General features: G+C 40.2%; 1 protein-coding gene across 2 annotated transcripts in view; it reads left to right on the top strand.

Moving 5' to 3' along the window:
* Positions 1-27829, top strand: part of LOC140469387 (uncharacterized) — a 198995-nt gene that overhangs the window by 148973 nt on the left and 22193 nt on the right. The window lies entirely within an intron of this gene.

Raw genomic sequence — 27829 nt, 5'->3', positions numbered from 1 at the left:
AACGACTTTATTGGACCTGTTTCCACCACACTTCAAGGTAATGCATTCCATATCCAAATTACCCGCTGTGAGAAAAAGTTATTTCTCATCTTGCATTTGCTTCCTTTGCAAAACACTTTAAAAGCGCGCCCTCTAATTCTCAACCCATTTGCAAGAGGCAACAATTTCTTCCTATCTATTGTCCAGACCCCTTGTGATTGTGAAAACTTCTATCAAATCTCCTCTTAGCCTTGTCCTCACCTGTCCAATTGTTCCTCATAACTGAACTATCTCATCCCTGGAAACATTCTTGTAAACTTCTGCACACTCAGGAATGCACTCACATTCTTTCTATGTATAGTGCTCAGAACTGTACACAATACTCCGTCTGAAGTCTTAGCAATCTCTCGCCAATTCAACATCACCTCCCTGCTCTGGTACAAAGCCTAAAATATCATCTCTGATATTAGCAACTTTCTCTACCTGTCCTGACACTTTTGCACAGATCTATACCCAACCCTCTCTTCTTCATTTAGAGTAGTGTCTTTTATTTTATATTGTTTCTCCATGGTTTTTGTACTAAAGTGCATCATCTCAGGGGGCGGCACGGTGGCTCAGTGGTTAGCACTGCTGCCTCACAGCACCAGGGACTTTGGCTCAATTCCAGCCTCAGGCGAATGTCTGTGTGGAGTTTGCACATTCTCCCCATGTCTGCAGGAGTTTCCTCCAGGTGTGCCAGTTTCCTCCAACAATCCAAAGATGTGTAGGTTAGGTGAATTAGTCATGCTAAATCGCCCATAGTGTTCAGGGATGTGTAGGTTAGGTGCATTAGTCAGGGAAAATATAGGGTAATGGGTCTGGGTGGGATACTCTGGAGGGTCGGTGTGGGCTTGTTGGGCTGAAGGACCTGTTTCCACACTGTAGGGATTCTAATTCTTATTCATATTTCTCAACATTAAACTTTATCTGCCACCTGTCTACCCATTTCACCAACCTAGCAACGTCTTTTTGAACTTCTACACTTGTTCTCCACACAGTTTACAATTCTCCTAAGCTTTTTGTCATCCATCAACTTTGAAATTGTCCATGCAGACCAGGATCTAGATCATTTCTATAGTTATCAGGAAAAGCAAGAGTCCCAATATCAAACTCCAATAAAAACCTTCTTCCTGCCTAAAAATGCTCAATAACCATTACTCATAGAACATAGAACATAGAACAATACAGCGCAGAACAGGCCCTTCGACTCTTGATGTTGCGCTGACCTGTGAACTATTCTCAGCTCGTCCCCCTACATTATCCCATCATCATCCATGTGCTTATCTAAGGATTGTTTAAATCTCCCTAATGTGGCTGAGTTGACTACATTAGCAGGTGGGGCATTCCACGCCCTTATCACTCTCTACATAAAGAACCTGCCTCTGACATCTGTCTTAAATCTATCACCCATCAATTTGTAGTTATGCCCCCTCATACAAGCTAACGTCATCATCCTTGGAAAAAAGACTTTCACTGTCTACCCTATCTAATCCTCTGATCATCTTGTATGTCTCTATCAAATCCCCTCTTAGCCTTAATCTTTCCAATGAGAACAGACCCAAGTCTCTCAGCCTTTCCTCATGAGACCTTCCCTCCAGACCTGGTAAATCTCCTCTGTACCTTTTCCAATGTTCCATATCCTTCCCGAAATATGGGGACCAGAACTGTATGCAATATTTGAGTGTGGCCACACTAGCATTTTGTATAGTTGCAGCATGATATTGCAGCTCCGGAACTCAATCCCTCTACGAATGAAACCTAACACACCGTATGTCTTCTTAACAGCACTATTAACCTGGGTGGCAACTTTCAGGGATCTATGTACATGGACCCCAAGATCCCTCTGCACATCCACACTCCCAAGAATCTTTCCATTGACCCAATAGTCTGCCTTCCTGTTATTCTTCCCAAAGTGCATCACCTCACATTTAGCTGCATTGAACTCCATTTGCCACCTCTCAGTCCAATTCTGCAGTTTATCCAAGTCCCCCTGCAACCTGTAATATTCTTCCTAACTGTCCACTACTCCACCAACTTTAGTGTCGTCCGCAAATTTACTAATCCATCCATTTATTCCTGAGTCTAAGTCATTTATAAAAATGACAAACAGCAGTGGTCCCAAAACATATCCTTGTGGCACACCACTAGTAACTGGACTCCAGGCTGAATATTTTCCATCAACCACCACTTGCTGCCTTCTTTCAGAAAGCCAGTTTCTTATCCAAACTGCTAAATCACCCTCAATTCCATGCCTCTGCATTTTCTCCATCAGCCTACCATGTGGAACCTTATCAAAGACTTTACTGAAGTCTATGTATACCACGTCAACTGCCCTACCCTCATCTACATGCTTGGTCACCTTCACAAAAAACTTAATGAGGTTTGTGAGACACGACCTGCCCTTGACGAAACCATGTTCACTAGCTGAAATCAAATTGTTGCTTGTTAGATGATTATAAATCTTATCTCTTATAATCCTTTCCAAAACCTTTCCTACAACAGAAGTAAGGCTCACTGGTCTATAATTAGCTGGGTCATCTTGAACAAGGGCACAACATTTGCAATGCTCCAGTCTTTTGGTACTAAACCTGTAGACAATGACGACTCAAATATCAAAGCCAAAGGCTCTGCTATCTCCTCCCTGGCTTCCCAGAGAATCATTGGATAAATTGCATCCGGCCCAGAGGACTTGTCTACTTTCACTCCTTCTAGAATTGATAACACCTGTTCATAACTAACCTCAATCCTTTCTAGTCTAATATCTCATTCTTCTCCTCGACAATATTCTCCTTTTCCTGAGTGAAACCTGATGAGAAATGTTTGCTTAGCAACTCTCCAATCTCCACAGAGTCCACACTCAACTTCCTACTTCTGTCTTTGACTGGCCCTATTCCTACCCTCATCATCCTTTTATTCCTCACATACCTATAGAAAGCTTTAGGGTTCTCCTTTATTCTATTTGCTAAAGACTGCTCATGTCCTCTCTCTGTTCTTCTTATCTCTCTCTCTTTAAATCCTTCCTAGCTGATCTGTAACTCTCCATCGCCTCATCTGAACCAGCTTGCCTCATCAACACATAAGCCTCCTTCTTCTTTGTAACAAGAGATGCAATTTCTGCTGTAAACCACGATTCCCTTACCTTATCACTTCCTCCCTGCCTGACAGGGAAATATCTATCAAGGACATGCAATATATGTTCCTTAAACCAGCTCCACATTTCGATTGTCCCCATCCCCTGCATTTTGCTACCCCATTCTATGCATCCTAATTATTGCCTAATCGCATTATAATTGCCCTTGCCCCATCAATAACTCTTGACCTGTGGCATGTACCTACCTCTTTCCATCGCTAAACTAAACGTAACTGAATTATGGTCACTCTCTCCAAAGTGCTCACCTACAACTAAATCGAACACCTGGCCTTGTTCATTACCAATCACCAGATCCAGTGTGGCCTCCCCTCCTGTCGGCCCTTCGACATACTGTGTCAGGAAACCCTCCTGTACACATTGGACAAAAACTGATCCATCCGACGTACTAGAGTTATAGCATTTCCAGTTAATGTTGGGGAAGTTAAAGTCCCCCATAATGACCACCCTGTTCCTTTCACTCCTACCCTGGATAATTTTGCCAATCCTTTCCTCTACCTCCCTGGAACTCTGCGGAGCCCTATAAAAACTCCAAGCAGTGTGACCTTTCCTCTCCTGTTTCTAACCTCAGCCCACACTACCTCAGTAGACGAGTCCTCGTCAAAGGTTCTCTCAGCCACCTTACACTATCCTTGACTAACAAGGCCAAGCCTCCCCCTCTTTTACCGCCTACCCTGTTCATAATGAAAGATCTAAATCCTGGAACCTGCAACATCCATTCCTCACCCTGCTCTATCCATGTTTCTGAAATGGCCACAACATCGAAGTCCCAGGTATCCATGCTGCAAGCTCACCTATCTTATTTCGAATACTTTTGGTGTTGAAGTAGACACACTTCAAACCAGTTTGCTGTCTGCCAGCACATTCCTGTGACCCTGAAATCCTGTCATTGTCCTCCCTACTCTCATTCTCCAGCGCACTGCAACTACACCTCCAGTTCTCATCCCCCTGTTGAGCTAGTTTAAACCCACCCAAATAGCACTAACAAATTTCCCACCCAGGATATTAGTATCCCTCTGGTTCAAGTGAAGACTGTCCTGCTTGTACAAGTCCCACCTTCCCCAGAATGAGCCCCAATTATCCAAGAACCTGAAACCCTCCCTCTTGCACAATCCTTGCAGCCACATGTTCAGCTGATATCTCTCCCCATTCCTTGCCTCGCTATCGCGTGGCACGGGTAGCAAACCAGAGATAACAACTCTGTTTATTCTAGCTCTCAGCTTCCACCCTAGCTTCCTGCAATCCTGCCTTACATCCCTATTCCTCTTTCTACCTGTGTCATTGGTACCTACACGGACCACGACTTGAGGCTGGTCACCCCCTCCCTTCAGGACCCCAAAGATACGACCCAAGACATCACGGTCCCTGGCACCTGGGAGGCAACACACCAACTGCGAGTCTCATTCATTCCCAACAAACTCCCTGCTTTCTAATCCTCAGCTCATTGTGTACCCACGTTGCTATTATTTCTTTTATCCCGTGATCTCTAACTTATCTCACAAGTCTAATGTGTAGCACAATATCAAATACCTTGTGGAAGTCCATGCAAAGTTCATCAATGGCCTTCCCCTATCAACCATTTGTCCTCTCTCTCTTCAAAAAACTCCTGCAAGTTAGAGTTTTGCATGATTTTTCCTTAATAACTCCATGCTGACTCTTCCAAATCAATCCACATTTGTCCGTAATATTTCTATGCTGAATTTTTTCTAAGACATTTCCCCATGACCAAAGTTTAATGTCAGTTGAATTTATACTGCCTAATTCCAAATTTGAAAATACACTTACAAGAACTTTCTGAAACAATGCAGAGAAAGAGTTAAAAAATTCCCTTCTTCCAAACCTTCCTAATGCTCTCTCAAACTCATTGTGTTTTTCTCCCTTTCTTCTAGTTACCTGTTAGTTATAAAGGCAGTCACTGGAAAGGCAACCTTTTAGCTCAGTTCCAGGCAGCAGACATTGTGACTCTGCTTTCCAATGGTCTCAGATATCCCAGAGAGTCTCACCTTTATTCTGCTTATAATGCATCCCATTGTCTGCTGTTTCCTCCCCAAGGTCATTTTAAGTATCATTCTGAGTTGACTTTTATTCTGTCAGTAATCCGATACTCAATAGAACTCAACTGCTTGGCATTGTCTCCAAAACTCATCAGGACTTTTACAACAATTACTGAATTAATGTTAACTGTACCCTTGAGATTCTTAAAGCTCTGTTTATGTTAGCAATACCTATCTACATACTATTAAAAGCCTGCATTTGTGTGCACTTATTGTCTACAAATTCTTATTCATGGTTATCACATTTACTTATTATAAACTCGAGCGTGCAAATTTATAATGAAAATAGTCTATGTAAACTTGTTATGTTGCAATTACATCTTTCTGCCAATAGTAGCACTATAGTGTCATTGTTTGGCATCTTCTGTTTCTTCAACATGAACAATAAAAAAACTATTCTCCAAACTAGGATATTTCCCAAATTATTGCATTCTCTTTAACCACAAAAATTAATAGACTAAATCTATCATCTAACATTAAGTACAAAATTATGAGATCTTTATATATTGCATGTCTTTCTTTCGCTCAATAATTATTCACATCTGTCTACTTTGGTCCACTTTCAGGCCCACTCCATCTTCTCCTGAAACCTGCATTTGAACCTGAACCCAGTTCATAGAAACTGGAGTGGACTGGTTAGCCACTTTGTTCTGCTGTTCAGTCAAATCATGGCTGATGATGATCTGCTTTTTAATTTATTTAACACCTAAATTCAGTCGATAAATTAGGGACAGACCCAGATGTTTTGCTGACTATTGTTGGGGAGTACATTGGGCTTTATACCTGCTGTACAAAAATGCTCCACCTCTGCAGGACTCCAGCAATGTGGGCATATCTCAGCACAGTTTCTTCAGGTTTCTTAACTTCCATGGAAAAGGCATTGAGTCATTGTCTTAGCTCAACACAGTGTGAAGCTGTTAGTTTGCACAGCAAACTGGCTTGTGTCCTCCCTTTTCGAAGGAGCCTGCAATAAGCTTGAAAGTTGTGAGACCCCAAAGCCAATCAATGCAGCATACGCTTTGGCATTGAGCTCCAACTTTCACTGCAACAGATAGCACAGAGACAGGAGTCTCTTCTTGATGCATAACAGCTGCCTTACACATCGCTGCTCTTAAAGTTCCAGGAATGATGCCTGCTGCAATGCCTCCTTACTCACCATGGCAAACTTCCTGTCCCGAATTCCAAGTCATTTACAAACACTGAAAGTAATATTGACAACAATGTTTCCCACCTGTTATCTAATTATAGCGGCTCCTTTAACATCTACCCTTTAATTTCTCCAATTTGATTCAGTTTTTGATCCTTCTGAAAAAATTATATATTTCATATCTTTGCGAGTAATCACTTGTCTCACACAATTCGCAGAAATCTAAGGACAACATAACCATCCAATCCTGATTAATCAGCTCAATATATCATATACTCAAACGACTCACATATGTTTGTGACTCCCTCCCATAATTCCATAAAAATCCTGAATCGCACTAACCCGCCTTTGTGATCTTAAGTCCACAACAGATCTTTGTACTAACAAGGCAATTATTTTACTGAATAAAAACCAAAAGGTCTGCAGACGTGATAAATCAGAAACAAAACCAGAAGTTCCTAGAAAAGCTCAGCAGATCTGGCAGCATCTGTGCAGAGAAATCAGAGTTCAGGTTTCAGGTCTGAAGACCCTTCCTCAGAACTGTTCTGAGGAAGGGTCACCAGACTCAAAACGTTAACTCTGATTTCTCTTCGCAGATGCTGCCAGACCTGCTGAGCTTTTCCAGCAACTTCTGTTTTTGATTAGTTTACTGAGATGCCCCTTTTAAAAGTTCAGTAAATGGTTAATTACTTCCCAAACTTTAGGAATTTCTCCCATTTATGCATTGGTGTGTAAAATGAGTGGCAAAGACATGACTGATTTCAGACTTCGAGAAATCTTGGTGAATGCATCAGCACCTCTTGCATCAACACCTTCCTTGTTGTAATTTTAGATGCATTTCTACAACTGTTTGGTAGCCTATTTGATATCCTTTAGATGGAATGCGAGACTGGGTCCTTAGAATATGAAAGAATGCAGTGCGGGTTTTCATCAGACGTGCTAAGGGCAAATTGAATTCAAATTGGCAGAAAAATAAAGGACATTGCGTGTAAATAGAGTCAAAGTGCATTAAACTGCAAGCGTTTAGAATTCAGATCTCTCTTCTAAAGGTAATAGAACTAGGCTAACCAGAGGATGTGGCATTCATCCTGCAACATTCATTCCTGTGGTATACGCTCACCACGAGCTACATTCAATAGTAACTACATTAAACTTGTCGACACTCATTTGCCCAGTTAACATTTTTCATTGCAGTAACTGATGTAGACAACTTGCTGCAAACAATAAAGTAATTAACAGCATGCAAAGATATCTTTGAACCACTCTGGTTTTTCATTCAAATGAATGGTAAACGGAATGTAACTCTGCTGCTCAGTTGGCACAGGGATATCAGAGACATATTTCTCAGTTGATGACAGCTGTATTTTTTCTGGCCTGTTATGTGAGGAGAGTGGGTTAAGTTAAGACTTCATAAATAATTGAACTTTCATCGCACAACCACTGCTATAATTTTCAATTTTATTTTCTACTTAATGTCTGTTGAGTGGAGGATGAGCAGAAAAGGATATCACACATTTTACTGTGATAAAATTACCCAAAAAGTTTTACACTTGCATTATAAGACAAAGAATGGCAATGAGCCACATCAAGTGATACAACATTAACTGACTAATAAAACTTGGTCAAAGTGGTAGATATTAAAGAGAGTTTGAAAAGAAGGAAGCAATGTGGAGAAGTAGAAAGTTCTAGGGAGGGAATTGCAGAGCCTGAGGCCTAGGTAACTGAAAGCACAGCTACCAGTAGCTGAGATATTTAAGGTGGAGATGCTCAAGAGGCCAAGCTGAGGGGAGAAAGAGGTTTCAGAGGATTGTGGGATGGAGGAGATTACAGAATTAAGAGTGGAAATAAATCAAAAATAGATCATTTCACAAGTGACCAGAAAATATACTCATTTTGGTTCATTTCAACAGGAATTGCTGGAAAAAGAAACTGAGCAGGTCTGGCAGGATCTGTGGAGACAAAGCAGAGTTAACATCAGTTCTGAAGAAGGGTCACTGGACCCGAAGTGTGAACTCTCTCCACAGATGCAGTCAGACCTGCTGAGTTTCTCCAGCAATTTCAGTTTTTGTTTCTATTTCCAGTATCTGCAATTCTTTGGGGTTGTTTAGTTCATTTCAAGTTGGCCAGTCACTTCAAGCTAAATCAATCCACATGGTACAAGAACTTTCCAAGTCTGCATACTGTTTGTGTTACCACACATTTAATTGCATCAAACTGTTATTACCACCCCAGGTATGAGTACAGAAGAGCCTGGGAATTGTGATTTAACTCACCCACCATCATTTAGTTTTCCACAAGTTGCAAGTCTTGAAGAAGATAAAAGTTCATTTATAGTACATGTATTGTTAAAAGGACCAAGTCTAAAGTGATACAGTGATGAACTAAAATTCAATTACAAAGATTAAAAGTAGGCACGGATAAAGATACTGACTCCAAGATTTTATTTTCCCAGCGTTGCAGGTTGTGATCCTTGCTGGGCTAGTTCAGCACAGCCTCCTTTAGCTGGTTTGCCTCAATTTGGCTCTCTCTGATGGTATCTCTCAAAGTTCTTCCCAAAGTTCTGCAAAAATAGTATCTCACAGCTTATCTCATACAGACCAAAACTTATAATGGCTGCTATCCCATTGCTCAAACATTTCCCTTTAGCCAAGGTAAATAACTTTTAACTGAAGCTTTGAAGAAGTATGTTCAGAAGGGTCACTGGACTCAAAACGTTAACTCTGCTTTCTCTCCACAGATGTTGCCAGACCCACTGTGTTTTTCCAGCAATTTCTGTTTGTGTTTCTGACTTCCAGCAGTTACTTTTTTTAAATTAAGTGTTGAACTGTCTCAGCCATTAGTTTGGATAGTTCTTATTGTAGGTTGCACTGAACCAGGAAAAGATGTTCACACCTTCAAGCAAACTACTGTTATTCCATTAGCTTCTGGAAATGTTCATTGAATTTCCAAAAATGATTATCTTCCTGAGATAAGTAATTCAAGCCTCAATAAAAGTGGCAGCCTCAGGAATAGTCAGGTGGCTTCTGGGAGCCATTTTGCAGGAATGTGCCCATTTTAAAGACAAGTTAGCCTTCTTCACCAATTACAGAATATTATAATTATACTGCTATTGCAAATGATACAAGTAATTGTTGTGATGCAAAAATACCATGCATCTGGTGTCAGTGGAATGGACATTGCATTTCTTAAGAATCATTGGCGAAGCTTGCAAACCTTATTGTTGAGCTTCTACCCATGCAGATTTCTCAGCAATACAATTGGAGGCCTGGTTCCTGGTACTACCTGATGAAATTAGAAACGAAACATGACTGTCTGGCCTCAGGACTGCTTCGGCAGATCTTGGATTAACCTTAGCCCCTTGACAGAAAGAAGAAGGAATGACCTGGCATCCATACATGCACTCAGCACATCCCAAAATACTTCTCAAATAACAAATTACATTTTAATCGCAGCTACTGTTGTAATGCAGGCAAACATGACAGCGCACTTGTGCATAGCAAGCTCCCACAAACAGAAAAATGAGGTAAATGCCCAGATAATTTGCTTTAATGGTTGTTGGAGTAAGAAAAGTTAGTCAGGAACCTAGAAGAACTGCGAGGTGCTGCATTTTGGGAAAGCAAAACTTAGCAGGACTTATACACTTAATGGTAAGGTCCTAGGGAGTGTTGCTGAACAAAGAGACCTTGGAGTGCAGGTTCATAGCTCCTTGAAAGTGGAGTTTCAGGTAGATAGGATAGTGAAGGAGGCATTTGGTATGCTTTCCTTTATTGGTCAGAGTATTGAGTACGGGAGTTGGGAGGTCATGTTGCGGCTGTACAGGACATTGGTTAGGCCACTGTTGGAATATTGCATGCAATTCTGGTCTCCTTCCTATTGGAAAGATGTTGTGAAACTTGAAAGGGTTCAGAAAAGATTTACAAGGATGTTGCCAGGGTTGGAGGATCTGAGCTACAGGGAGAGGCTGAACAGACTGGGGCTGTTTTCCCTGGAGCGTGAGGAGGCTGAGGGGTGACCTTATAGAGGTTTACAAAATGATGAGGGGCATGGATAGGATAAATAGACAAAGTCTTTTCCCTGGGGTTGGGGAGTCCAGAACTAGAGGGCATAGGTTTAGGGTGAAAGGGGAAAAATATAAACGAGACCTAAGGGTCAACTTTTTCAGGCAGAGGGTGGTACGTGTATGAAATGAGCTGCCAGAGGATGTGGTGGAGACTGGTACAATTGCAACATTTAAAAGGCATTTGGATGGGTATATGAATAGGAAGGGTTTGGAGGGATATGGGCTGGGTGCTGGCAGGTGGGACTAGATTGGGTTGGGATATTTGGTTGGCATGGACGGGTTGGACCGAAGGGTCTGTTTCCATGCTCTACATCTCTATGACTCTATGACTCTATAACTACCCAGCATGTCAGCAAACTGTGTCTTACATACGTGTACAGGCAGGAATAATCCATGCAGTTTTCTAATTTATTGTAAAAAGGATTGATCTATTAAACATACTTTTCTAACATTCATAACTATTCTTTCATTGTATATATGTGAACAGTATTAAAATTTTAATTAACAGTAATTCATTGCTAATAAGGAGTAGTTCATGTTTCTACAGATTTCTATTTAAATATTTTGTAAGGTGCTTCAAAGAGTGACAGTGCTGACCTATTCTGTAATTATCTCTCAGAGAACAGCAGAGGCACCTTTGCAATCATTCCTCATGTCCAGCTCCTCAAATCAATTACAATTTTTAAAATCTGATTTGGGCCATGAAAATGATACCAGAGAGTTTGCTTTCTAAGTCTAACTCTGTGAAGTTAGCCATTAGAAATTTACAGGGAATCATTTGTAATTGGCGATGTGTCCATTTTCAAAGCTCCAGTATGTGAAATGCTGTCTCATTCTTCCAACTTGACAATATGCAAAGAAAACATGGTGTAAAAAAGTCACAATTGGGAAAAATCAATTTCAAAATGAACTATACACATTATTTAAAAATCTGCAGGCACATCAATATGTCCTTATGAAAACTTAGTACCAAAACACGAACTCCTGTTGCGGACTGGCAAAGACGTGAAACAATTGTACGTGCCACACACAGTCCCACACTGCAGCTGCCAGTGCGTGTACAACTGCTTCTGATACCCCCCTGGGCAGTGAGAACAGCTTGTATCTATCAAAGACAAACATAAAAATCGCTGTGAAAGCTCAGCAGGCCCGGCAGCATCTGTGAAGAGAAATCAGAGTTAATGTTTTGGATCTAGTGACCCTTTGTCAGAACAGTTCTGAGGATTTCTCTTCGCAGATGCTGCCAGACCAGCTGAGCTTTTCCAGCAATTTTGATGTTTGTTTCTGCTTTACAGCGTCCACAGTTCTTTCGGCTTTTATTTTGTATCTACCAAAGGTGATGCAATTCAATTCATCCCCATTCCAAATCTATGGTAGGATCCCAAAAATCACCAAAATGACCACATGAGACTGGTTTTTACTGTGCTTGTGTGTTGGGCTAAGTATGTCCCAGTTAATGGTCTTTTATCAAAACCTATTTTTCTTATCAACCTGGTCGGAGGTGTTATTCTACACCTCTGGAGTAGGTGAGACTTGAAGCCAGACCTTCTAGTTCAGGGGTTCAGACACTACCACTGTAGCACAAGAGGGTTAGATGATCTTGTGAGATAATGCATAGCACCACTGAGACTAATCTCATAATTGCAGTGGAACAGCCCACTGAGAAAAGGTGAGTGGCTGATGGATTTCTATCAGATATTGCCATATCTCTGAATTTGTTGGCAGTATGAAATCAGGATTTTGTCATAGTTTCACTCCTCAATATAATACTGATTGATGAATGATTTCTGTTGAAATAGAGTAAGTTTCATTAATAGAGCACTTTTTACAACTACAAGACAGCTCAAAGCGGTCAACAACGTTTTACTGAGTAAAAACCAAAAGAACTGCAGATGCTGTAAATCAAAAACAAAAACAGAAATTGCTGGAAAAGCTCAGCAGGTATGGCAGCCTGTGTGGAGAGAAATCAGAGTTAACATTCTGGGCTGAGTGACCCTTCCTCGGTTTCTCAGTTCTTAGAACTGAGGAAGAGTCACTTGACCTGAAACGTTAACTCTGATTGCTCTCCACAGATGCTGCCAACCCTGCTGAACATTTCCAGCAATTTCGGATTTTTTCTAACGTATTATTGAGACTAGTTACTCTTGTATCGTGAGAAATTTTGCCACAGCAAGATCCCATGGATGATGTGTTTTTTGTGATTTTATCTTGAAGAATAATTACCCTGCTATTCTCGATAATAAAACAGAGTTTCTTTATAGCCACTGAGAGTGCAGACAGGAACCCAAGTTTAATTCACCCCCATTCCAACATCTGAAAGGCAACATTTCTAACAATGCAGGATTCCCCGAGTACTGCAACAGATGGTCAGCTGAGATTTTCCTGTTCATGTCCTTGGTGGGATCTTGAATGCACAACTCTACTTAAGAAATGACAAACTGACATTGGAGAGAAGACACAGTTACAGCATAAAGAGATAGTCATTCCAATGCAATGAATGTCAACTTTATGAGTCAACTTACAGCACATGAACTGCAGCGGTTCAAGAGGGCAACTCACCATCACCTTCTTAAGGGCAACTAGGGACGGGCAATAAATAAATGGTGGCCCAGCCAGCGATGCCTCCATCCCACAAGTGAATAAAAATAAGATGCAAAGGAATTTCTTCTCTCAGAGGTTTGTGAATGTCTGGAATCCTCTCCACCAGAATATTTTGAAGGCCAGATCACTTTTTAAAGAGGAGGTTAATAGATTTTTGAAACGTCAGCGAATTGACGGCTGTGCTGAGCTGGCACAGAAGAGGTGTTGAGGCCGAGGACTGATCAGCCATGAAGTTATAGTATGGCAGGAGCAGGCTTGATGGGCTGAATGGCCTACTCTTGTTCCTTATTTCTTCTCAGAGATAAGAGTTCTATCAACTGAGCCATTGCTGACAAAATGTGTCAATCTTACCACAGGCTGCAGCAGAGTGTTGAAGCAATGTAGTGTGAGTTTTCCTCCACATTCCAATGCCACCCCCCCCAGCCCATTGCCTCTCCCCCCACCCCCACAAACCCAAACAGGCTACATCTGAAACTGGGAATACTTAATTTTGAATAAGCACAGAAAAAAAATTGATTGTTTTCACTGAACCATCAGTGCGCGTTACTTGGTGAAGTGAATTAATTAACACAAACTCAAATCTTAAAGGTGTCTTTGTGCCACTATTTTATACTCATTTCCTCACGGTCTTTTAGAAATAAACAAATATTGCAATGAAAGATCACTGAGAACGATTGTGAGGGGAGACAGATTCTTTATTTCAATGAAGATTGGTTAATTGCATAAAGTCCTCCAGATGCGATGTTTTGCAGGAAGGACAGAAACAGAGTGCTGAAAAACATAATTTAAAAAAAAACTTCGCATTGATAATTTTTTTAATGAAAAAATCTCCCGTGGAATAAAACAAAATCATTAGTTGGACAGCAAGAAAAATGTGGGTTATTGAAAGCATTATACAAACAAGCATATGAGCAGCAAGAGATTAGGACAATTATGTTGCAATTCTAAAACCTTTCAATCTGTTGACAAGAATAGCTCTCTTGTTCCCTTTATTTGGCACTGTTCATTTGCGTGACTGACAAAGACTGTATTTTCAGGATTTAAGAGGCCGTTGAGCTTGTTTGATGTCCAAAGAGGTGTACACTAGCGTGTGCATAGTCTGTAAATTGATCCTCACACTACCATCGTCACAGTGACTCAAAGAAACAATAAGCTTTTGGTGTTTTCAAATGCCTTATAGCGACAAATTATGAGCTCGCTAAAAATTACTGTTATGCAAACATACAATTATAATATCATGCTTCTTGGCTCCCAATCCTATCAAAATGGGGTAACGATCACAACGTGCAGTTCAACATGTCTGCAATCATAGTATTATAATTAAATCATGAGAATGTTCTGGAAACGTTAAACATAAATACATTTAAAGTCTACTTTGCTGATGTATGAACCTTATCAGAAGGAACAGTGAGGTTGCAAAAAACAAAAATATGTCCAGGAGTATGCTTTACAGATTAACTAAAACCAACCGGCTTGATTTGAGACTGAAAATTCAGACCAAGCATAATTTGAGAGGGGTTTGGGAAGAGGTGCAATTCAGAAACAAAATTAGAAAGGTTGATGCTGAAAGTGTTAAACTCCTCGTGTTATCCCCGAAACTTTTCACTATAGTGCTACTGTAACCTTGGCAGGATAGGAGGTCTAAAGGTTAGCTTGTTCTCTGCATCACACCTCGGGAATTTTATGTTTTCCTTGAAATCCAAACTTGGAATAATTTAGCTTCAGTCGAATCAGGACTTCCTTCTAATCCTTTAATTAAATTTGTAGCAAATTGACTGGCTGGACTAAACGTGCTTCATTGTTCTATTCCCCCAGTGACTGCTAACTAATGCTTCATTCCATTTCAGATCCCAGTGACTGTTCATGTCCAATGCAAGGCACAACACGCTTACTGACAGCTTCCCTTTTCACCTTGTCTAGACTCCCGTTGCTAGCTGATTGGGGTTAGCATTTTGGGAACAACCCAAACCAGAAACAGCCATTGATATCAGAGAAAGAGCACCAACACATCAGCAGCTCCTGTGTAAAAAAAAACTAATTTCTCTAGATTAGAATACACATGAAATAGTGACTACGTGGGACATTTTTTTTTGCACCTCATTCAGCCATATGGCACCAAATCTATGCTACTGATGTTGCAGTCTTTCTGAATTATGACTTACCCTGTGCAAAGCTACAGCATATTGATACAAGAGATGCCAACCGTTCAGTACATGAAATTAAAAAAATTGAAAACAAAAATCTAGGGCAGCTGAAGGAGAGATATTGAGGAAATAGTATACAGGAATCACTTGTAGCTTTACGAAAATAGTCCTCTTTTAATAGAACATATACACAAATACAACTGAGGCAGATTTTTATCTGTCTCCAGATAACCGGGCCTTTCAAATCACCGAAGTAAAACAAAGCACAATAGTAAAATGTTTTTTAACTAAAGCTGCATCGCTGCTTGTGGTCGAACCACTGTCACATTGGAGGGGATATAAAGCACCTTTAAACTGGGCTCGAGTTACACAAACTGCGGCAGCTTCTGAAACAAACACAGCGGGGGAGCTCTGGAGTCAAACTGTACAAAAACAAACCAAAATAAATATCGCCGTCCTGCCTGTCAATAGCTGGGCGCAAAATGCATTAGGTTTCAGGCAAGTTCAGGGGAGTTAAAGAAATGAATCTGGAAATCTGGATCTCGGTCCTTTTTTAAAACGATAAAAAGAAAATCAGTCTGTTGGCAGACTCCTTTGCTATTTTATGTCACAAGCATATCTGTTAAAGAAATTATATTAAAATAAATGCAGGACTCTTATCCCTCCTAAATCTCACAAGATATTTGGAAAGTTACTGCATTGCATGTGCTGGGAGAAAGATTAACAATCATTCTTGATTAAATTAGCGAAAACAATATATACATCCACAGAGTACAGTTTAATCCAAAACTCTATTATCTTTAGCATCTCTTTCAGCTTACACTACTTAGGTCGCCCAGGGTCATGATCTTTGACCTAGTGCTGAACTCATGCTCTCTTTTCTTCTCCCATTGATGCTGTGGCAGGGTCACTGATCCAAAGTCTATTATTGGTGTCCGTGGCTAAAAGGCATAACCTATCAAAAACAATTTTCAAATTATCAGTGGCATGAGAATGTCTGACTTGCAAAGCAGAAACAGAGTGATGGGTAGCTGAGACTGTCTAGACGCTGTGGTATGCCAAGACAAGCTCCCCTGTAGCTGACATGCTCTGAACTCAAGGGGGTCGGAGAAGCAGGCCAAAGTTTCTCTGGAACTCCCAGGCGGAAAGACAACCTTCCCAGAATGCACACAGGATTGCTCCAGGGGTTCTACCAAAACACAGGAAAGGAATGAAGAACAAAGTCTTTTACCAGTCCTACAAGAGCTAGTCATATTTTCCCTTCTTGCTTTGTCATCTGTTACTTCTCTTGTCCCTAATGCCTGCATGTAATTTGTTTTTTGAGCCTCTGCAATGACACACATCTGTACTTTTGTTTATCGCTCCTAGGGTATACAGTACAATACCTTAGGGCTGTACAGGAGTTCATTACAGGAGACAGGCTTGTATGCTTGCTGGTAGTGTACATCAGAGTACATCTGTGATTTGTGGCTATAAATCAGACTTCATATAAAAACATATTTGCTATAATTATGACAATATCATATGTGTGGGGAGACAGATCAGGACACACTAACAGAGTGTGGTGCTGGGAAAGCACCCAGGTCAGGCAGCATCCGAGGAGCAGGAGAATCGACGTTTCAGGCATAGGCCTGAACTGCTGTGCTTTTCCAGCACCACACTCTCCACTCTGATCTCAGTACCTGAAATCCTCACTTTCTCCTAGGACACGCTAACAGGCTAACAAGACAATGTTCTGAACTTAATTGTTAGCAGGGGTCACTTTCACTTTCACCTTCACTAATAGTCCTCCAGTTTTTAAAAAAATAATTCAGGGGATTGGAACATGTCTGGCTAGGCCAGCATTTACTGCCCATCCCTAATTGCCCAGACTGCAGTTAAGAGTCAACCACAATGCTGTGGACCTGAAGTCACATGCGTGCCAGACCAGGTAAGGGTGTGGTTTCCTTCCTTAAAGGACATTAGTGAACCAGGTGAATTTTTCCAACAATTGACAATGGATTCATGAGATTCTTAATTCCAGATTTTCATTGAATTCAAATTTCAGCATCTGCCAGGATGGAATTTGAACCCAGGTCCCCAAAATAATTACCTGGGTCTCTGGATTAATAATCTAGCAATAATATCACGAGGCCAAGGCCTTCCCTGTTATAAAATCTGCCCAATTGTCATTTTCAATGGGTGGGTGAGCAACTCTTCCACTTTACCGACCAACAGAACTGGCTCAAAGGTAGAAGACAGAGGGTGGTGGTGGAGGGTTGTTTTTCAGACTGGAGACCTGTGACCAGTGGAGTGCCACAAGGATCGGTGCTGGGTCCTTTACTTTTGTCATTTACATAAATGATTTGGATGCGAGCATAAGAGGTACAGTTAGTAAGTTTGCAGATGACACCAAAATTGGAGGTGTGGTGGACAGTGAAGAGGGTTATCTCAGATTACAACAGGATCTTTATCAGTTGGGACAATGGGCTGAGAAGTGGCAGATGGAGTTTAATTCTGATAAATGCGAGGTGCTGCATTTTGGGAAAGCAAATCTTAGCAGGACTTATACACTTAATGGTAAGGTCCTAGGGAGTGTTGCTGAACAAACAGACCTTGGAGTGCAGGTTCATAGCCCCTTGAAAGTGGAATCACAGGTAGATAGGATAGTGAAGAAGGCGTTTGGTATGCTTTCTTTTATTGGTCAGAGTATTGAGTACAGGAGTTGGGAGGTCATGTTGCGACTGTACAGGACATTGGTTAAGCTACAGCTGGAATATTGCATGCAATTCTGGTCTCCTTCTTATCGGAAAGATGCTGTAAAACTTGAAAGGGTTCAGAAAAGATTTACAAAGATGTTGCCAGGGTTGGAGGATTTGAGCAAAAGGGAGAGGCTGAACAGGCTGGGGTTGTTTTCCCTGGAGCGTCGGAGGCTGAGGGGTGAGACCTTATAGAGGTTTACAAAATTATGAGGAGCATGGATATGGTAAATAGGCAAAGTCTATTTACTTTGATGTCGGGGAGTCCAGAACTAGAGGGCATAGGTTTAGGGTGAGAGGGGAAAGATATAAAAGAGTGTGGTACGTGTGTGGAATGAGCTGCCAGAGGATGTGGTGGAGGCTGGTGCAATTGCAACATTTGAAAGGCATTTGGATGGGTATATGAATAGGAAGGGTTTGGAGGGATATGCGCCGTATGCTGGCAGGTGGGACTAGATTGGGATATCTAGTCGGCATGGACGGGTTGGACCGAAGGGTCTGTTTCCGTGCTGTACATCTCTATGACTCTATGACTCTAAGTGCTGACAGTGAAGATCGATTCCCGAGCATCACAAACTCCCACACAGCACCATTCAATACTACCTCTTGTGCCCTGAGCAGGGAGGAGAAATGTCTGTATCTTCATCAAATCATTCTGTATTAATTTCTTTCCATTACACAAATGATCTTTTGATGGAACAGTCCAGTTCATCAGTACAATGAAAACCTGCATCAAAGTTACTATCTTCAAAAGAATAGCAATGGGCTGTGTATATTTTGAGCACGACTCAAGTGTTTCAGTCAGGTTTTAGGGAGCTTATCTTAAGCATAATTTCTTCAGCCGTACTGAGATTTTGGCACATCTCAGCAGACCAGGTGCATTGGATGTATGATAAACCATAAAAACAGGTTGCTTCGTATTGTATTATCTACCTGAATGAATTTATGTAGAATCATAGAATAGCAACAGAGTAGAAGGGGGCCATTCAGCCTGCCATGTCTGTGTTAGCCCTCTGCAAATGCAACTTTACCTTGTACTCCACCCCACCATTTTCCAAGTGAATCTGCTTTTTTTTCCTTCAGATCATTACCCAATTACCTTTTGAAAGCCATGACTGTACCTATCTCCACCAAATTCTCACGCAGGGTATTCCAGGACCTATCCACTCACTGTGGATAGGTCCAGCCACAGGTCCAGCCATTCATCCTTCTTTTATCAATCCCCTTAAATTGGTATTCTCTAGTTTTTGAGCCTACTATGAAGGAGAACAATTTCTCCCTTTTCACTCTTTGCAGATCAGTCATCAGTTGAACCAAATCCCCCTCAAGCTGTTCCCCTCCTAGAAGAACAGCCTCCATTTCTATCCCTGTCCTGAAGGTCCTGACTCTTACTTACCATAAGTATTATTTGAAACTAGTGCCCCGTTTAAGTGACCATAGTTTGTGTCTGAGTTTAGACATGGGGATGAAAGCTTACTGGGGGCATATGGAAATGTAGAAAAAGTTAAAATCAGACCAGCCAAGATCTTATTGAATGGCAGAGCAGGTTTGAAAGGCCAAGTGACCTACTCTTGCTCCTTGTATAATGTTCGAACATTAAACAATGCATTTTGGGAAGCTATTCCCCTATTTTACCAATAGTTCGGTACAATACTCTTTAGCAATCAGGAGCAGGAACATTGGCTTATTATCTACACTCTTTGCCAAAATATAGAGACAAAATACAGACAAGGGATTCATTTTTAGTCATGTATGGATCAGTTACTTATTGCATTTACCAGATGCTTCATTAGAGGAACAGTGTAGTGTATCATTAAGATCGTTTGAGTAGGCCAACTCAATACACTGTCATGGATGATGATATCAATGCATCACAGAGAAACATGTGGTGTAAACTTATACCTTCTAGTCCTTCACCGTGATTGCTAAGTAACTGATAAATATGGGAACAGAATTCCCACAGTATTCCCCAATCACCATTGTATCAACAGAAGATTAACAAAGGAAACCCCACAGACCTGGTGAAAGTTTTAAGAGACTGGGAGAAAGCCTACAAGTTAGTGGGGATAAAATTAAACTTTACAGTTGGCCTTACAAATGACAATAACAAGCTAATTGTGGGTTCATTCCAATGATATTGCAATTAACAGTCTTTTCTCATAGTCCCAATGGGACCATCTCCAAAATCAAACTCAAACCAAATCATTGCATGTGGTATTACTTGGTGTCCTACCTTCCCTGAGACTATATCATCAGGACATTGTACAATGCAGCACATCAGGAGGTCATTCAGCCCCACAATACCAATGCTAGCTCCTTGCATCCTACCATTTTCATTACTTGTCATTTATACAGAGTTGCCAGTTATGTGATGAGTTTTATTTTCATTTATGGGATGTAGGTGTTGCTGGCTGGGCCAGCATTTATTACCCATCCCTACCTGCCCTAAGAAGGTGGTGAGCTGCCTCCTTGAACTGCTGTAGTCTATCTGCTGTAGGTAGACCCCCAGTGCAGTTCAGGAAGAAATTACAGGGTCTTTAAGTGTTGCGTCCAAGCTGTAGCTCAAAACATGCTGGAGTTATTGTGAGGCCATTATAGTGGGTGATGCTATTCGCAAAATAATTTATGAATTATATCTCAGCCATAGAGCATTCAGCCAACAAAAGAAAAGGGCAAGTTCCTGAAGTGTGTAAGCATGTGTTTTGGAATTAGTTTGAAAAATAATGAGGTCAATTCCTAGTTTTCATTAGCGGTGTGTCCATTGGCTTCTTTTCCCACCCAATATGTATGGTTTGCATTAACATTGATCTTTTGCTTATAATGTTGCACAGATTCAAAGAGAGTATGTGAACTAGTTTCTTGATTTGTGTCAGAAACAGGGACATATTGGTGCAGCTTGGATGGACTAACGCTCATCACATTAACTCAAAAAAATCTCTGACTCTTATTTTTAAAACCATTTTAAAAAAGAGAAGATAAATTAGTCCCAACCATTATCAGGTAGGAGTTGGTAAAGTTGCTGAATTATACCACAATTTTGCCAAAGCATGAATTCACATATTCTGCAAGATTATTACTTTGTAAAGGAGCATTAAAGATGTGATAGCAAATAGTTGATTCTAATGTCTGGACTACTCTTTTCAGCTCTAGTATTTACTCAAGATTGGCAGCAAAGAATGGTTAAAATAATGCACTCTTAAAATAAATTAATTTCATACACTATTGGTCAAATTCTCACTCCCCTAAGTTCCAGCTGTGCATTTTTTTAGCTATTAAATAACACTCATCACATAACTGGCAACGCTGTATAAATGACAAGCAATTGTATATAAAACCATCTCAACTGCTTAAAAATAGGAAATAGAAATCACATCACAGTTGATTCTATGATAGTGACCATTAATATATCACACATGATGTTACATGCATGCTACAGTCCCGTGATGATGAGATGACAATTAGTCACCAAATAATATATTTAAGACTCATACATTTTCTGTTAACAATTAATATATGCTTCATTCGTTGTTAATTAAACTGGTCCTGGGAGGAAACCTAACTGGCAGTGCAAGGTTATGTGATGTACGTCCCATCACAATCTTTGACTCGTGAAAAACACAAACTCATTTCTGATGAAATTACTATTTGTTTGGCAAGAATTTGCTCAGAGAATATAGCAATAGCTCTGATTGCTTCTCTTGCCAGGATATGTGTCTCATCTTTCTTCATCAATGTAAATATCTATTATTTTAAGGATCTGCTTTCACAATTAGTGGCTTTCAGAGGCTGGGGTTTAGCATGTTTATCTTTCAGCTGATGTTGTATTGGAAGAAAAATAAACCCTTCAGTGTTGATTATTGTAAAACAGACCTTGTTGTGGCTGGAGGAAGCCTACAAATCAGCAAAGTTCATCAAGAAGACTGATGATAGTTCCCTCCAAATGCTTATTTTGGAGGTAAATTCTATGGTTGCTATAGTAATCTCACATTTAGAAGGTAGACTTGATTAGTTTGAAATATGGGTGACTAATAAGTTCTGTCTATTGCTGCAATCATCTAATCACATGCACAGAAACTCAGCAATGTGTTGGGTTGATGCAAAATATATATTTTTTCCTTGCGCAGCACCTGATGATGAGCAATGGCTTGAAAGAAAACATGATTTTTCCTGAAGAAAGAAAACGATCCCTTCAGATGAAGTGGCTTTCTTTAATTAATTTGTTTGGCAACAGAAGAAAGCAGTTACAATCCTATCAAGACTAAAGTAATCAACTTGGAATCTAATTTGTTAGCCCTCCTTATTAGACAAAAAGCCTAATTTTAGTCAACATCTTTTTTTAGGTCAAAATCAGGTTTTAAAATAGTTCTAAACTAACTAAAACGAATGAGGTCATTTAGGGTACGTATGAAGCCAAAAAGCTGTCAACAAATGTCTGCTAACAGCAAAACCTGACAGTCCAGTGATTATTCATCAATGTTTGCACAAACAGAAGCAGCTATTATTTTAGCTGGTGTTCCCAATCTTCCCACTTAAATTGACAATAACCAAACACTGCCAAGATATCATTTACTCCAGTATTCTAAATGCCAATGTGCAATTGTAACAAACCCACTTAGTTATTTCTCAACTGTGTTGAATAAAGTGCCATTCAATATGTTGTTACCACTGATGGCACATTAATGAAACAAAGAAAATGGGAACCAATATAAATTAATATGCTATCAGGCCTTCAGAGAATTTAAAACATGCTCCCCCCTCCCATTTAAAAACACAACGCAATAATAATCACTAGGAAACAAAGTCCTTAGATATCTTTCAAATGTCTATTCAACTGAGGTGTCAATAATGAAATGAATCTTTGGCCAAACATTTCATTACACTGTGTACATTAATTTGTAACTAGTGAACAGATGAGTATGTCTTTGGAGTGAAATTTAATTCATAAATCACACCAGATGGCAACAGTTCTCTAAATTGAGGAGAGAGTTTGTAAATGGTCAGAGGGTGTGTTGAGAGTCATCATGCTTTTCAAAAACATATTTTTTGCATTTCAAAAAATAAATCTGTTTGTCCTGGAAAAGATGCTTAACACTGATTATTAGGCTTAACCACGACTGATCTAATCCCATGGAATCAAGTGAAAATATATTATGGAACCCAGCCAGGCTTGCCTTTCAGGGTTAAATGAGCTGTCAGTAGATTTTCTGGAACAGACTTTCAATCATTTAAAGACTGAGGACGGATTTTAGCAAATTTTAAATGCAGTTTCACAATGCATCCTTGTTTCAAGCATAGCAGTGATTTAAGTGAAGCGTTTCAAAGATCTGAACGATCACTTTTATTGTCTAGAACCCTTCACCCAAGGAGAGAAATTCAAGACAAAAATGGCCATTCAAGTGTAAAAAAAGTTTCTCACTTTTTCCAATCTTTAATATAGTTGGTGCAGTGCTAAATCCTATCTGAAAACCCAAACATACTTTGGGTATCAATCACCTCAAAATAAGTGTCTGCGGATTGACTGAGCGTAGAGTGTGGAATATGCTGACTGATATTTTTCTACAGGACACAGAAATTTGTATCAAAAGGAAGAATTTATTGATGAACCACTTAGAGCTGAAGATTGCAAACTGTTACTTCCAGATTACTATGAATTTTGCAATTTTGAGCATTCCGTTCAATTTATGGATGAACTGGGCTTATGGCTCAATTGGTGGGACCTTTGCCTCTTAGCCATTTTGAGTTCAAGTCCAACTTCCTCCAGGATTTGTTGACCACGATTCAACACTGCTAACATTATTCCTCAAAAGATAAGAAACTGTGTGTGAAGTGAATTGAAATGTTAATAAAAAGAATTGGCAGTTAGGTGGTTTTCTTGCAGGTAGAGACTGGATTAAATGTGCTGAGGATATTCAATGTTCAGAACAGTTTGAAACAAGTTGTCAAGATGAATAGTTAATTTCATATGGGTGGATAAAGAACATACATAGGTGAGTTGTACAACATTATCTGTGTACTTGAGAAAGATTGTCTTCCTGTCACCATCTACTCTGAAGATTGGCATTCCAGTCAGTTTCCTCAAGTCACCTCTCTTCAACTAAAATAGATGTTGGTACCAAAAGTGATTACGGAATTATATAGTACATAGGAAGGGCAATCTGCCAGTCGTGCCCATGATGGTTCTTTGAAGGGTTAGTTCCACTGTCCCATATTTCCATGGTGTACATCCAATTCCCTTTTGGATGTTACTGATGAATCTGTTTCCATTAGCCCTCTAGATTATTACAATTCAATGTATGAATAGACATTTCTTCATTTCCCTCTGGTTCTTCTGCCAATCATTTTACTTGGTGTCCTTTGATTACCAACCCCTCAGTTTTGCAGTTTACATTAAATTTATATTCAGGAGAGTGAACATTACCCTCTTTAGTGAATACAAATATATACAAGAGATAGTATGGGAAAGCCTGTTTGAGACCCGAAGTACTAAGGTCCCCGATGAATCTTGATTAAAGGTAAATTACTGCAGATGCTGGAAATCTGAAATAAACACAGAGAACCATGCAGAAAGTCAGCAGATCTGACAGCATCTGTGGAAAGAGAAACAGAGTTGATATTTTGAGTCAGGTATGATGCTCCTTCATAATTGAATTTCTCCAGCATTCTGCCCTTTTCCACTTGTTCTGGTCAGTTTTGCATAGTTCCTTACACACATGTTCAATTACTATTATTAGCATAAAGTTATGGTTAATCCTTTACTCCACAAATTTCTCTTTATTTAATCAACATATTTTCAAAAGAAAGATTTCACAATTTCCGATCTTCCAGTTGTCAGTCATTCAATGGATCTGAACATTTGTTCCGCATTCATCAAGTTACATTTCTATAGCCAAAGAACAAACTGAAGCCATTCATCAATTTCCACTGAACTCTACTGAAGGGGACATAAATTTAAGGTGAAGGGTGGAAGGTATAGGGGGGATGTCAGGGATAGGTTCTTTACCCAGAGAGTGGTGGGGGCATGGAATGCGCTGCCTGTGGGAGTGGCAGAGTCAGAATCATTGGTGACCTTTAAGCGGCAATTGGATAGGTACATGGATGGGTCCTTAAGCTAGGATAAATGTTCGGTACAACATCGTGGGTCGAAGGGCCTGTTCTGTGCTGTATTGTTCTACGTTCTATGTTCCCCAACAACTTTCCAATTCTCCCCACCCACCACCTTACCAAGCTTCACGACCGGACAAGAAAATTGTATTTGGTAGCAGAAATAAATAGTTGCAGAGTTGATATGTGCATTACAGTCAATCATCATGATGAAGAGGTCAGTCACCAATCAGAAAGCACTTTGGATCCAAACAGTAAATTGCCTCAGCTCACAAGAGGATGCATCTGTTGTGTGGAGCCAAAGCTGTTGGCTACATGCCTCCTATCCAATTTGCCCACAACATGAATCTCACAATCTCAATAATGTATCCCTTACCCCACACTCTCCATGACTTACACTGAATCCTAATCAGAGTCTGTGCAAGCTAGTCTATTTCTTGTCTCAAGAAAGAATGAAAGTGACCACAGACCTCCCTGAAGATTACAAATTGTTGATTTCCTAAAGAAAAATATTATTTGCAGCCCTCTGATACCCACCAAAACCATACGACCTCATAGGTCCATTGTAGGGAGACAACAGAAAGAAATATTGGTGCTTGGATGGTGGAAATGAGGACACAGGAAAACTGAAGATGTGTTTTCCATTGATCTGTGCCCATTAACAACAAAAAAATGTTTGGCATTGGGGTTAAACTTTGGGAACACTTTGGTGATCCCATGCAAATTGCACTGGTTTTGCAAAATGTTTTCTCCTCTGGTTAAAATTATCGGTGAATCATTAACCGTAATACCCATCACAAACCAATTTGATTCGACAGCAGATTAAATCCAAATTTTAAAAACAAACAATTCCGCCAGAAGAAAAGGTTCCTTGACATATTTGAGACTGGTAACTTGAGGTTGTTTGATAAATATAGTTGACAATGGATACATCACAAAATGAGCAACTTTAATAATTGTCTAGGTCACCATTTGCAAGTAAGCTAAATTTCAATAACTCAATGTCATAAAGCTATCCAGAAACATATGCTAGTCATACTGGTGTGCAGTATAATTGTAATTTCTTAATTTATTACAAAATATCAAAAGCTGTTAAAATTTGCGTATTGGTGATCTTGTACCTAAAAATAACTTCATTTCATCAAACATTAATGCACAAGATTGCAGAATCTTTGATGTAATTAGCAATAGAAACTCCTCAATATTGTGTTTTGGAAAAACCAGTGCAATCGAATGAAAATTGAAGGCCATGGTGTTTTACTTGTTGATAAAATTAATGGACATTGTTAAACTCAAATTCTGAATGCTTTGATAAGGAGTGAGATCGGTTCTTAGTAATTAATGCTTAATAATTAAAACATTTGCTGTGCAAAAATATTAGAATTATTGAATAACTTGATTCAAGTATTATTAATACAAAGTGAGAAATTAAGCAAAATAAGTGAAACTAAGCCACTCTGAATTAAGACTGGTGAGCTCCTGTAGACAATTGAATTGGTAGGGTGGTCTTTGAAAGGACAGGCATTCAAAGGGGAAACTTGACAACGTCAGGTTCTGGAAGAGCAAGAATGAAAAATAACTGTCCTGCAGGATTTCAAGAAAGAACAATACTGGAAATTTTCCCAGAGGTGAATGTTCACTTACGAGCAAATCTTTGTAAGTTATAGCTCCCTTGTTGAACACAGCCAGGTTTGTACTAGCAAGGACAGAGACTCCCACTCAATGCCCCATAATTAATCTTGGAAGCTCCCCTTCGACTGACTTCCTATTCTGACACTGTTTGGCCTGCTGGAGAGTTGCGAGGATTATGGTTTCTGATCTTGTGACTATCTTCAGTATTCATGTCATTGACAGAAGTGAAGGTGGAATTGTAAAAGAAATATGAGAATGGCCTTTTTCCACACTGTAAGGGTTCTAAGATTCTACCCTCTTGTTTCTTGAGGTGCTGAGAGGCTTCAGCCACTCTATCCTCAGTTTCCTCAAGCTGAGACTCTATGGGCTCGTCTTAAAGTAAAAATAAAGATCTGGCCAACCCATCATGTCAGCTTAATGTAAACTTCAATTGGTTTTATTGTTGGCTAGACAATATCCAGAATTGATGCAGAAATGCATATCCATATATATGAGGTACAATGTGTAATTTGAGGTTACTCATGTCTTTTACTACCACTCCTTCCACCTGACACAAAGTCCCACAACCCCGCCTTGAGAAAAACCAAGTCAACATCAACTGATGTTGGCACCCACCCACTGGCTCAAATGCTGGGCACCAGTACACTGCTGGAGGTGGGTGGGGGGAAGGGAAGGGGGAGGAGGGGGCCCTGTCTGGATTTTACATCCCTCAGGCATTTGGAAGGAAGTTACGCTTCTGACAGCTGCCGTTCAGTCAGATGGCTAGCAGTTGTCAAGCCCCAGCAGCACCACCAGGAGTGGTGGCCACTGCTGGAACTGCGATCAGTTCACATCAAGGAAGCATGGAGGAGGCTGGTGAACAAGTTAAGTTGTGGCGAACTTCACAAAGGCTAATGAAGCATGGGACCTGGGTGGGGTGCGGAATCATAAGTCTGGGTGTGTGGACAAATGGGACGATTTCTCAGGAGTCGAATATGACCAAACAGAAAATACCTCCATATCCACCCACCAGCGTTTTACCTGCTGACCTCACCACTTGGCAAGGCCCCCTGCCTCCACCCACTGTACAGTAATATCCCATAACCACATAACATGCCTTGGCAAAGGCAAATTCAGTAAAATAGATTGTCTCACATGCAATTCTTTAGCTGTAACAGAGAGGAATAAGAGCTTCCACACCCAGCTC

The sequence above is a fragment of the Chiloscyllium punctatum genome, chromosome 49 (genome assembly GCF_047496795.1).
Source record: "Chiloscyllium punctatum isolate Juve2018m chromosome 49, sChiPun1.3, whole genome shotgun sequence".
NCBI classification, from domain to species: domain Eukaryota; kingdom Metazoa; phylum Chordata; class Chondrichthyes; order Orectolobiformes; family Hemiscylliidae; genus Chiloscyllium; species Chiloscyllium punctatum.
The sequence above is the reverse complement of the archived record's forward strand: the minus strand, read 5'-3'. Positions and strand labels throughout refer to the sequence as shown.